This window comes from Meriones unguiculatus, chromosome 2 (genome assembly GCF_030254825.1).
Source record: "Meriones unguiculatus strain TT.TT164.6M chromosome 2, Bangor_MerUng_6.1, whole genome shotgun sequence".
Taxonomy (NCBI): Eukaryota; Metazoa; Chordata; class Mammalia; order Rodentia; family Muridae; genus Meriones; species Meriones unguiculatus.
The window spans coordinates 146,350,480-146,358,854 of record NC_083350.1 but is presented as its reverse complement, the minus strand read 5'-3'; positions in this window follow the sequence as shown (position 1 = coordinate 146,358,854).

The following is an 8,375-nucleotide window of genomic DNA, read 5'->3' as shown; positions in this document are numbered from 1 at the left end:
TTTAAAGGCCCAAGGAAAAGAGCAGCAATGGCAGTTGTATCAAAGGACTCAGGAGTGATTCTAATTAGGGAACTGCTCAAGCCAGCATCCATTGTGAGCTGTTTAGTGAGCTTCTGAGCTTTCCTTGCACTTGATCTGATCACCCTCAAGGGAAGGAGATGTAAATGGGCATGGCTAGTGTCATCACTGCAGCTTATCCTCTAGATATTGATGTGACAAAAGTAACCAATCAAACTGCTCACTCCAGAGACAGATGAAAAATAAAAAAGACACTAGGAGACAATAAGGACAAAGAGCCTTCATGTTTTTCTACAAGATGGGAGCAGAAACACAAGAGAAGCGATAGGAAGTGAAAGCAAGAGTTTAACCAACAGTGTCAGTCCACTTAAGAAGAAGTTCTTGACACAAGAGTCCTGAGGAGACACAGGGAGTCTTGGGCCGTTCTTGACATCTCAGTATTTGGGAAACTGAGGGATGAGTCTGTTCCATCAGTGCTGGGTTTGCCTTTCTCACGGTATGAATGAACAGAAAATTCATTGAAATGCATTTAAATGTCTAGCTGGCCACAGACAGTAATGTCAATATAAAGCATAGTAAAAACAGCCAGTTACAGGTCCTGCTTGGGAAGAAGGATCATGTTGGGTCTTCCAGAACATACTATTGCCATCAAAATTAAAGGCTGAAGAGTTCCAATTGAACTGGCCTGTGAATGACCAATAACTTAATAACTAGTCTGCTAATAATCAATAGCCAATAGCTAGTCTTCTGTATTGAAAACAATACATCCACAGAGAAAAATCTCTTTAGATTTCAGTGACAATGCATGGTGTAAATTAATTTTATATTTAATTAAAATGGCAAATTATTTTTGAAAATGAAGGTGGTATGGAAAATAATTTATAATCCCAGGAAGGCTTACAAAGTTAAAGCCCCACAGCAAAGGGCTGACATTCCCGCACAGTGAGAAATATACGGTATTAACAAGAAAAGGGTCACTCTTAGTACCATCCCCAAAGCCTTACAGAGGCTGCCTCACACATTACAGATGCCTTACCTATTTCAAGAATATTTATCTATTAAAGAAAACCACATTCTTTACAGTTCTTTTCAAGTTTGTCCTCCCTCTTTAGTGTTGCTGGTAAGCTAACTTGCAGAATAAGGCATCAAGTTAAAAACATTTTGTCGCAGCCTAGAGAAACAGCTCAGAAGTTATGAGCACTGGCTACTTTTGAAGAGGACCCAGGTTTCCAGTACCAAGTGGCTGGTCACTTCCGTTCTAGAAGATCTGATGTCCTATTCTAGGTTCCATGTGCGTTGAAGGCCTGCAATGACACACACACACACATACATACATACATTTGATACACATGAAACACACAACAGTAAATATTGTTAAATGTTTAAAATGTTTTTAAGATGTTAAGGCTAATTTCACAGTTAGTCTACAAACACCAAAAAATGTTCTAAAAACATAGAACACTAAAAAGAAAATACAAACTAATGTGCAGCTGATCAATTGCAAACCAAGCTACAGAATGAAGCATTAATAGAGACAGATCATTAGTATGTTCTAATCAATCATTCATTTAAGACATCTCTGCAGTCCTCACAAAGCAAGGACTGGTATAATATGAAAACCGAAAGAGAGGGCTGGCAAGATATCTCAGCTGGTGGAGGTGCTTGCCAATAAAAGCCTGATGATATGCACTCAGCCCCCACTACCCTTGTGGTAACGTGCTTTATCTGTCTCTCAAAAGAGTCCAGGTGAAGAATATAAGAAGAGTCAACAGTTCACAATTCATGTACAATGAGAAATGTTTCATTGTAATGAGACCGGCTTATTGTGGTTGTCAGAGCTGGATCGTTTCATATACAAAATGATAATGCATTCCACTTAGAAGAAAACAAACTAGATATTTAAAAGATGCTAAAAGTGCCTTAGTGGCACTGGGTCCTCGAGTGCCAAAACCTCAGTCTGGAGGCTTTGTGGCTTAATTTTCTCCACAGAGAAGTGAAGTTGAATGCTTATCACACAAGGAGTTAGGCTAGCATCACTGCGTTTCCCAAAGACTCTGAGTGATTTGCTGCTGCGATTTGCTCCTCTGTCTTTATCTGTTGTGTGGATGGACACACACCTGCACCTAATTAAAGTAAAAAGAACTCATGTTTCAGCTGGAAGAAGAGAAATGGCATTGAAGAAGGCTTTTTTTTTTTTTTTCTTTGTAACACTAGCTGCCTATTTTTACCATCTTGACTTGGGGCTAAGGAATATTTAAGATTACAGAGACAGGCATTATCATCGAATTTATATATTTATTTATTTATTTTAGACCTCAAGTTTTAGTTATTCCATTTGGCTACCTTCCGGTCTTTAAAAAAACATTCAATATATTTTTTATATGTGAAGAAAACATGTCAAGTTGGACCCTCGATGCAGTCACCAGCTGGTCACAGGACACGCTGTAGAGTTGTCAGCAGTGCAACCTCAGGTGCCTTCCTCTTGGTGGGGCCCTGGTGCTTGTTTTTCCTGATAAAATTCTAATTAATCTGCTTTGATAGACGCTGGAGCCCACCGGCAGAGTAGAACAGTTCTTGAGTGGGGAGTGAGGATTGAAAGAAAATTTAAAAACCAACACACTACACATGGGATCAGTTCGAGAGGGCTGCCGGTAGAAACTGTCCCATCAGTTCGTTCCACAGTTCCTTTTTATAGTCGGAGCAAAGCACCTCCGTTCATCAAGAAGTCAGACTTGTTTACCTTGACCACCTGTCTGTGTGATCCTCACACAGATAAAAAGGAAATGAACTTGGCAAAGCATCCTGCCTATTCCTGTCTCCAGGTGGAGCCAAATGCTTCTAGTTAAATGGAGCCCCTAGGCCAAGGTGATGCCTGAAGCTGCTACTTTGTACAACGTGGAGTAACTGTAAGTGAGCCACAGCCTGCTCAACAGTTACTCTTTCATGGTCCTGGCTCTGTGCCTGGGAAAAGGTTTCTCTGAGGTAAACTATGAAGCATATTTGCCTGCGATGTCTTTTGAACACCATGCTAATATTTTCAATCATTCTAATAAAAGGGAATAAATTATCATCTAATTAAATTAGCTACACAGAAATGTTATACCTCTTGGGAAACACACAGTGCTGACTTAGCCAAATAGCATAATAATATTGATGTGCTAAAATCCTTTGTTGGCATCTCCAGCCAGATTATAAGTGTATAGGCCTGGCTTGGGGTCACTCTTACTATTACTGAGTGATACCATCTACAAGTCAAATTCTCCTTCATTTCTGGATCCTCTGTCTCATCTCACTGTGGGCGTATATGCTTTCATTTTCCTTGCTCTTTAAAAATCCACCATGTTTCCCACAAAATTGGATTTCTGTGTTTAGGAGTCTGCAAGCCTTCTGTCCCCCAGGCTCAGGGAGTAGAATCCCTCACTGGGTCCTCCAGTCATTGTGAAGTATTTTCTGTGCACCTCCATTTCAGTCACTACATCTATAAAAGCTAACCGTGATCCCACCTTCCCCTCTGTTTTCTCTGGAGAGCCATTCTCTCATCACCTTAGCTCCTTCCGCTCTGATCTGACAAGGGTCATTGTCAGTTGTGTCCCCCTTCTCTCTTCAAAGAGGCTAAAATGGAACTGTAGTGTTCTGCAAGGAATCACCCTCCAAGATACCAAGAAGCTGCCAGCACAGGAAAGACGTCCCTTTGGCTGGCAGTGGAGAGGCACCGTGCTCTCTCCAGCTCCCATTGGCCTGTCAACAGAGGCTGCCAAGTGTGTTTATGCACAGCTATGTGTTTAGACTATCTCATCAAATGTGAACAAACAGTGTGATCACACTCAGATGGTAAAATGGACTCTCAAGTTATATAAGTAGCATAATAATTCATTAATAGATGATGAGTGAATGAATGAATGAATGAATGAATGAATTGGCTTGATATTTTAGCCTTGGGCCAAACGAAACCTAAACATAACTCAATGGTCAACAATAAATTTCACAGGGTTTAGATATTACAATTTTATGTTAAGAACTAACAGCCGCTCGTGGTCATGGAATGAACTACTATTAGGAATCTACAGTGACCAGAAGCTCCCTAGCCCTTCAGACTTTCACCTTAAGTAGAAACTGAACCAGTACACTTCATTCATTTATGGAGAATGCCTGGACATGTGATGAAGGTCATGATCTACTGCAAGTTCAAGAGGGAGCCAAATAATATTGTGAGGTCACTTTGGGAAAGCTGAAAAACATCTCTTTATGTTTCCTGTTTTCAGAAGCAGTTTCGTCAGCACAGCAAAGCAGCTAAAAATAGAATTAATGAGAGCAACAGATCAGCTGCTTTACTACGTATTCAATAAGAATCGTGCATAAAGTACAACAGTACCCATTTACACGGCAAGAAAAGAGGCACACGGTAATAATTTTACTATATCCAAGGATGCTGTATGCTGTGCTGGCTAGTCTTCTGCCAATTTGACACAAACTAGAGTTATCTAAAGATGGGAACCTCAATTCAGAAAATGCCTCCATGCGATCCAGCTGTAAGACATTTTCTTAGTGATTGATGTAGAAGGACCCAGCCTATTGTGAGTGAGGTCATAGGTTCTGTAAGGAAGCAGGCTGAGCAAGCAATGAGGAGCAAGCCAGTAAACAGCACTCCCCCATGGCTTCCGCATCAGCTCCTGCCTCCAGCAGCCTGCTGTATGAGTTTCTGTCCTGACTTTCTTCAATAATGACTAGTGCTGTGGACGTGTAAGCCAAATAAACACTTTCCTCTCTGTCTTAGTTAGGGTTTTATTGCTGTGAAGAGACCCATGACCATGGCAACTCTTATAATGGAAAACATTAATTGTGGCTGGCTTACAGTTTCAGAGATTTAGCATCATGGTGAGAAAGCATGGCAGCATGTAGGCAGACACGGTGCTGGAGAAGGAGCTGAGAGTTCTACACCCAGATCTGCAGGCAGCAAGAAAGAACAGTGAGCCTGTAGGCTGTATGTGAGCTTCTGAGACCTCAAAGTCAACCCTCCAGTGACCGCAAGGGCACTGCTACTCCCAATGGGTCTATGGGTGGTAAACTAATATGAGAATACATTCAGAAGAGACAGTAATACTTGTTTTTAAAAGACACATGGATGGGGACTGGTTGGAATGGTCTTTAAGGGTCATCCTAGCAGGAAAAATGATTTCTTTCAGAGACATTCCCACCTCTCCCTTTGACTGTCATACTCAGAGACAAGGCACCCAAGGACCAAGATTTTCCCTGGAGTCTCATGCTGAGAGAAGAAAATGGCTGAAGCCTGCTGCCAGTCAGAGGGAGAGAGAGGCTTATCTCCTCAAAAGAGGTTTTATACGGCCCTGAGAACTTATCAGACCACTTACAAGATGACAGAAACCACACCTCAACGAGGACTGCCGAGCTACGCACACCCCTTGCTTTCTGTTTAAACCTGAACCTCATGAAACCCTGAGGTGATAGACTTGGTTGGGAAACTGGGCGTGGTCATCGGACCTCACTGATCCTTTATCCCAATGGGGGGCTACGTTTCTCTTGCTGGACCTGCTAGGGCCCTGGCTCAGACCTTAAACCCTGGTAACACCCCCGCTGTAAGACTTCTGAGACCTCTTAAATATGCTTACTCATCTTCCACATCTTTACTTCTTTACCAAAGGAAAACTAACAAGAAAATGCAGCAAGAACCGAAGGTAGCTAAAATTGTGTTTAAAACTTCCCCTTCTGGCAGTGATGTCGTGTTTACATTCGTGACTTCCCCTGTGGGACCCTGTTTATCCGTGTGGAGGACCCGTGCTCCAGCATCCACAGCCCTGTGTTCTCTGCTGAATGAACTCAAAATGAGACACAGAGCACAGGAGAGACAGCAGAGTTTACCACAGATGAGACTGGATAAAGGAAGCACTCGGAGGAAAACGTTCTCACAGGGTGAGAGTGGCAATGGCCAGAGAGACCATTGCAGCGACATATGTGGTGAAGAAGGCTTTATTTTGTTTCTTCAAGTTTCTGGAACAGTCAGCTTTCCTGAGGGATGTTTCATGTCCAGGCGGTTGACACTTGGACTGCCTCCTAAGGGAGGGGGCTGTCTTTGTCCCTAACAAAATGACTTCTACTACAACTTAACTTCACCATCTTTTGGTTCATAGGTCTACCCGAACCAAGAAATACAATTCAGTTCTCATTCTTTTGACCAAAAATCATGTAAAGTCACATTGAAAAGAGTTAAAGAGGGGCTTGGGGAGATAGCTCAGGTTAGTAATTGCCTTGGAAAAATGAGGACCTGGATCACCACCTAGAACTAAGGTAAAACAAAACAAAACAAAAACAAAAACAAAAACTGCAATGCTATGTGCTGGTAAATCCCAGCCCCAGAAAAACAAAAACACAGGTGGATCCATGCAACTTACTGGCCAGCCTGCCTGGCCTACCTGGCAACCTCCAGGCCCCTGAAAAACCCTGTCTCAAAACAAACCATACACCTGCACACAGAAACAAGTACATAGAAGAAGTGAACAGCAAGAAAATAATTATAAACTCTTTATGTAGACAAACTTTACTGAGAAAAACATCTTTCTGATGGGCCCCCATAAAGCCTTGTTGTCTCACTCTTCTCCCTCCCTTCGTCAGACCTGTGGATGTTTCTTTTGAGGCATTTGAAGTCTTAAAGAGGGATATCCTGAGTTTTTTTTTCTCCATCCTTTTACTTGGTATTTGACATTTTAAGAAGGGGCAGTTGTGATAAAGGGGTGTATCTCCAATGACCTGCAAGCTTGCTAACTTCTAACTAGCTACAGAACCATATCAAAATGGAAGAGTGTATTACTAAGAAACACACCATCCCACTGAGGCCGGAGGTGGGAAGTACAGGATAACTGTGTCACCATCAACCGTCAGAGAGAGCACAGACTTGTGGACCTCTCAGTCACAGCTATGTTGTCTCCTCAGGACCGATCTCAGTGCAATTCTCCTGAGTTTTGTATAGAGTAAAAAAGAATTTCCATTCTACAAAGAAAGGGCTTCTTGTGATAAAAATATAAGTTTATAAAAAAAATTTAAGGCAAAAAAAAGAGTAGAACTTTAGTGTAAAGTGCTAACTCATTATTTCTCAAAGATGCCACGACAGATCCCAGAGAAAACACAGAGCTGAATTCAACTCCAATTTCTTTCTATGTTGTAGGGAAACACTTTTGTGAGATCGTAATTATGCCTTAAACTGTGATGAAATAGGAAGCACAGATTGATTAAAAAAAAAAAAAAAGCCAGGGAAAGCATTCTTGCTTCGGCAAATGTGGAGATGTCTAAGCCCAGCAACCCTAGGGCCCAGAGGAGAGTGAGGACTCCACCTCTGGGGTTTGAGAACCACAGTGTCTAACTCCAGAACTACAGGAGAGGTCAGCACAGTGTAGGAGCCTGTGGCTGTCACCCCTGCCTCACAGTGACAGAACAGGCAGGGGTGGGGGCTTTGCAGCATTGGGCAGGAGGACAGTGCTTCATTGTAATGATAATTTATATTTTGGAAGGCTTTTCTACTCACCCTTTCTAGCTCCCAAATAAATGGCACAGAGACATATTACATTTATTAACATGCTTTAATCTCAATAACTGGTCAGATAGCCATTCATACTTATCCTCTATGCTAGTCTTGCTATTTCCCAGCCATGTGGCCTGATATACCTGCCATATTGGTCCTGCTTGGGCTGTTTCTGGTCCATCAGGACAATTGCTAATCACCATGTCCTTTCTCTACCTCTTCTTCCTTCTCCCTCCTTTCTTTCTCTTCTCTTTTCTCTCTTCCTCATGGTCCCTACCTGAGACCTCAAGACCAGGAATGGAAGCTCCACCTACCTCTCTTCTGCCCAGAATTACCTGTCCAGTTTCTTTATTAACTAATCAGAGATAACCGGAGAACAAAGTTTTCACAGCATTGATCAGTGTACCTAGCACTGTCCAAGGCCCAGAATTCAGCATCTAGAATACACAGAGCACCAGACTAACCCTCATGACTCCTGGGGAGAAGGCAGTGGGTCTCCTTGACCTATCTCATAAGATGTCATAACCGAACCCAAAGATAAGCAGGGGTTATGCTTGGTCTCTTTGGCAGGGGTTTAATTCAACCAAGAACATTATCTGTTAGGGCTCAAGTGTGGAAAACTTTCAGTTATGTCATTTGAGGCCTCATTGGGTTGCAATTATCAATATAACTCATAATTACCAGGACTTTAGGCCTCCTGTCATTTACAAAGAATGGAATCAGTGAAGACTGTATTCAAAGGGTCAAACTGGACTCTAAGTTGGGCCTTGGTAGATGGATGTAACCCAAAAGGCTGAAATGGGAGAGAGAAAGTGCCCTAGATGCG